Source organism: Solanum pennellii, chromosome 9, assembly GCF_001406875.1.
Source record: "Solanum pennellii chromosome 9, SPENNV200".
NCBI lineage: Eukaryota > Viridiplantae > Streptophyta > Magnoliopsida > Solanales > Solanaceae > Solanum > Solanum pennellii.
Genome location: NC_028645.1, coordinates 31,678,008 through 31,682,789, shown reverse-complemented (window position 1 = coordinate 31,682,789; position 4,782 = coordinate 31,678,008). Strand labels below are relative to the sequence as shown.

The window sequence follows — 4,782 nt, the reverse complement described above, 5'->3', positions numbered from 1 at the left end:
GATGGCCAAGAGTTGGGAACCATCGTTTGACGCCTGCAACTTTCTGCAGGAGTCTCAGCCAAGGTGACGGAAAGTTGGGAAATTCACCTAAGGTCCTCATTAAGTTCTAGACGGTTATTTTAGATTATTTATTGTATTTTAAAATAGTTAAGACTCTAAAACCAAGACTTATACCTCATTATTAAAAATTCAAACCTCAAGAAGTTCTCTCTAGATTCCATTGAAGCTAGAACTCAAGGTGAAGTTAGGATTGGAGTTCTTAATTGATTTCTCCATCAATTTCTTTGTATGTATACTATTAAGGTATGGTGATTTCATCTTTGGTTCTTCTGTTATTCAAGGAGACCATTCCAAAGGCTTTTCAAAGATCTTTCAAATCCTTGAAATCCTATTTTTGAACTCTAAGAATATGTTCTTGCATGAAAAGTTTTTAATTGATGTTTTGTGAATTGATCAATGTTAATTGAATATTTTAAGATAAAAAACTCCATGAACACATGTACTCCTTGAATTCCTAATTTTTGCTCTAGAGTGGGTGAATTGATCATGACTTAATCTTATTGAATTCATGTGTAGATTGTGTTGGGCTATTGAATTATGTATTGATCCATGTAGAATTGTTCATATCTTGCCTTATAATGTTGATATTTATATTTAGTATATATTTATCATTGATATGGATGAATTGTTGGCCTTGTCTTATGTATATTGCTATTGTAAAGATCTGTTGTTATGTGAAATTGTTGGAAAGGCTAAGGAATGGTGGTTATGGTTATTGGAAGGTGATGAGTTGACCTAATTACTTTGTATACTATAGAATTGATATTGAATTGTTATTGATTGGTATGGTCCAATTATGGTGGTGGTGTTTAATTGTAATAATTGTTATGAACATGACTTTGTTCGCATTATTATGTGAATTATGGTATGAATATGATATGGTGTATGTGAATGTATAATGTGAAGGTGCTCATGTGGTGTCTATATGAACTTGTATGGGTTCTATAATGATATTATTGGATATGCTTCTTCTCTAGTTGTTGATATATGATGATGGGAGAGCCTTTATAGAATTATGTTGTATCTTGTATGGGTATAGTTGTGTATACTTGGATGACTAAATGAGGTATTCTAGATTATGTCTTGAACCGGTAGACCTAAGCATAGTTCCCCTTCTTGATGAGTCTAGAAGCATAAGTGAATGTAAAACCTGGAACAAGAAAAGAAGGTTAAGAATGTAAAGCCTTGAATATGTAAAGAAGGTTAAGAATGTAAAACCTTGAATAAGAAAATAAGGTTAAGAATGTGTAGCCTTGAATAAGAAAAGAAGGTTAAGAATGTTAAACATTGAACATGAAAATAATGTTAATAGAAATGTAGAAGTAAAAGACCGTAATGTCGTTCTTCTTGAGCGGAATGATTGACTTAGGGGTAGGTTGGTTGGAACGACTTGAAGCCATATCTAAGGAAGTCATTAGAGATGTCCTAATAGTCCTTGGTTGGACGAAAAAGTACCCATCCTTGGAAGAAAAAGTATTATGAGTTAGTAGGACGTAGTGATGGTATCTTCTCTAATACACATTAGATTACAAAGAAGCCCTTGATATTCCTTAACCATGTGCCAACATGGAATGATTACTATTTCTACCTTTGGCAACACTACACCATTTTAGGCCTACGACCATACTTATTCTGGACTACACTTGTAAAGTGTTGCCTAAAGTAGTTTTGGGAATGCTTTTAAAGTGTAGCCAAAATTTTAAACTTTTAGCTACAATAATTTTGGCAACACTTCAAAAGTGTACTCTTTAATAATATAAGATACACTTTATAAGTGTTGTTAAAATATGATATAATTGGCAACACCTATTTACATATATGACCACACTTCTAAAATGTCCTATTTTTATAATCGAAAAAACAACACTTTATAAGTGTTGCCTTAAAATTTTTCACTAAAATATTATATTCCCTCCAATATTTTTAACACTACCTCCCATTTTTATTGGCCAAAAAAAAATAAACATTAATAAATGACCAAACATTAACTTTTTCACTTCACTTTACTCTTTCACTGCACTTTCTTCGTTCAGCTTTCCTCCTTTAGATTTCCATCCAGATTTTCGATGAACCAAAGAGATGATGAACCAAACTGAAGAGAGGTGAAGATAGCTGAAGAACCGATTCTCCTTTCTGATACACGCTGAAGAGTTGAGTTGAAGAGTTGCTGTCATCAAAGAACTCATATCTCAAGTCGTCTTCTCCAAATAACAATTTTTTGAAGAGCAAGTACGATTCTCTTTTCCTATACGTATTTCGTCAAGTGTTAGTTCTAAAGCAGTCTTCTTGTTAGCTGAAGTGTTTGCTTTTTTGTTTTGTGTTTTAAAGGAATGAATATTTTTGGGTTGTTGGCAAGATGATGAATTGAAGCTAATTAGTCTCTCTGTCACACTTTTCTCTCATGTTTCTCACTGAAGAACACAATTTCAAACAGATTTTGTTGGAGTAGGTTTTATCAGGTAAGAAATTTCATTCTGAAAGTCTAAATTTTAGCTTTATTGTTTTGATATTCTTGTGTTTTTTACGATTTTTTGGAGTGTGACTTGTATTTTAGTTTCATAAGTTGATTTTTGGGAGTGTAGCTCGTATTTTATCCTCCATAAATAAACCTCTTTTTTCACTGTTAGGGATGGAAAAAAGTTGTGATTTATTTGAGCAAAAACATTTAGAGCAGCTAAAGAAAATATTTAAAATATATATATAGAAACACATTCAAGGCAGGGAGAGTCAAGTGGCGATAAGAGTATCACATTTTCTAATTCGTTTCGCGTATCAGCATTCCCAATCTTTGTTCGAGTTCGTGATTCTGCCCGGAATTCTCATCCGTTGTTAGTGTTCAAGTTTCTTGGTGAAGATCCTTTCCCTGCTCGTCCCGTTCCAGTTCACTGCCTGAAGAAAGGTAATGTTGTTTTCCTCATAGTTTCCGGTGCATATTAACTCTATCCTTCACTTGTGTTTGTTGTATCCCCACACCTCACTCGAAGAGCTGAAGGACGGAAGCTGAAGAACTGATTTCATCAAGTAATTACAAATTTAGACTTACAAATTTACAAATTTCATCAGTCATTTTGGCCATAAGTATAGATAGTAACTCTATTTGCTGGAAATCTGTCAAAACGCGGCTGGGTCGACGGACCTCGCGACGGGATGGCGTGGTCACGACGAGCCGTCGTGGACCTCGGGACGGGCCACCGTGGACCTCGCGACGGGCCGTCATAGTCATGAGAGGCCGTCGTGGTCATGATGGGCTGTGGTCATACGTGCCGTCGTGGTCATGACGGGCCGTTGTGGTCATCCATCGTGGTCATGACGGGCTGTCGTGGACTCCGTCGTCCCACACTTGCAAGTTTCTTCTGCTACTTCTCTGATCTTCATGAAGAACATGCAAGACGGACTATCATGGCTACCACGGTCCGTCACGCTTTCCGTTACAGCTGAAATTTCAAATTGATTAATTGTTAAATTTCTTAATTTTGTGTTCTTTCTTGATTGAACAGATTTGTTTACTAGAGGAATTGATATTCAAGCAGTTAACGTTGTTATCAATTCTGATTTTCCTAAGAACTCAGAAACGTATTTGCACAGGGTATGTATCACAGATCTTTGATCTTGCTTATTGACTTATATATTGTTTTTGCTATTTCATCATTGGTAATTTATTGTTAGTGGCTTTGGTTTGAATTGATCTAATGTTTTGTTTCTCTTGACCACCATTCATCTTGCTTGTTTGAACATCAAAAGATGCAACCTAATTTTCTGTAACTGCTTTTTTTTTTTGCCTCTCTATATTGTTGCAATATGAACTTCTTACCTCTTCAATATAACTGCCAATATATTTTTTGTGTAGGGAAATGGAGGTGATCAAATTTGAAGTGGATGATGAAGAGTTTTTGAACTATTGTAAAAGTTTAAATACATATTTGATTTATTGTGTACACATTTAGAATATTGATGTATAAGTATGGGTATGTACACAACACATACTATCTTTTGGTTGTACATGAAATATTTCTCGAAGTTTATTTGAAATATATAGCTTCAATTTAATGATTAATTAGTTCATTTTGTGTTTTAGGTCACTTGTATGTATGTAAATATATTATATATATTTGTGCTACATGTAGGCTTATAAATGTTGAAGTTACACTTTGTAAGTGTTGCTCTAGGTAGATAAAAAGTTACACTTTGAAAGTGTTGCAATAGATGACCAATAAAAGGCAACACTTTTTAAGTGTGACCAATAAATCTGAAAAGGCAACGCTTTTAAGTGTAGTCTAACAAAAAATAGGTGTTGCTAATGCACGTCTTCAAAGCGTGCCCTTATACCTATTTGGCTACGCTTTATAAGTGTATCCAAAGATGGCAACATTTAAAAAGTGTTGCCTAATGTCAAAGGTTACGCTTTATTTTGGGCAGCCCCTATAAAGTGTTGCTGAATGTCCAAAAGGGTAGCCTTTTATCAAAGGCCACACTTTTTGCTAGTTTAGGCTACACTTACGTGGTGTTGCTGTAGGCCGAAAATGGTGTAGTGCTAGTTGAACACCTTCCATGGTGTGTGGTCTTATGACACAAGATTCCATATCTAGCTTGTGTTCTATGTCGTTTATTGCCTATTCTCGTCATATGGGATGTTCATTCTAGTCATTGGATAGGTTCTACAACTTGTAGGTAGTGGTATGGCACGCTATCTATACATTGCACGAGTAGACTTTGAAGATGCTA

The 4,782-nt window shown here is 34.9% G+C and overlaps 2 long non-coding RNA genes across 2 annotated transcripts; both read left to right on the top strand.

The window, feature by feature from the left end:
• The first annotated feature begins 2,134 nt into the window (after positions 1-2,134).
• Positions 2,135-2,745, top strand: LOC107030709. Its single transcript, XR_001458133.2, has 3 exons — positions 2,135-2,289; positions 2,389-2,519; positions 2,688-2,745. It is a non-coding gene; the product is annotated as an uncharacterized LOC107030709 (long non-coding RNA).
• A 241-nt stretch (positions 2,746-2,986) lies between these two features.
• On the top strand, positions 2,987-3,961 carry LOC107030708. The gene is made up of 3 exons (XR_001458130.2): positions 2,987-3,081; positions 3,558-3,646; positions 3,908-3,961. It is a non-coding gene; the product is annotated as an uncharacterized LOC107030708 (long non-coding RNA).
• Positions 3,962-4,782: the final 821 nt, after the last annotated feature.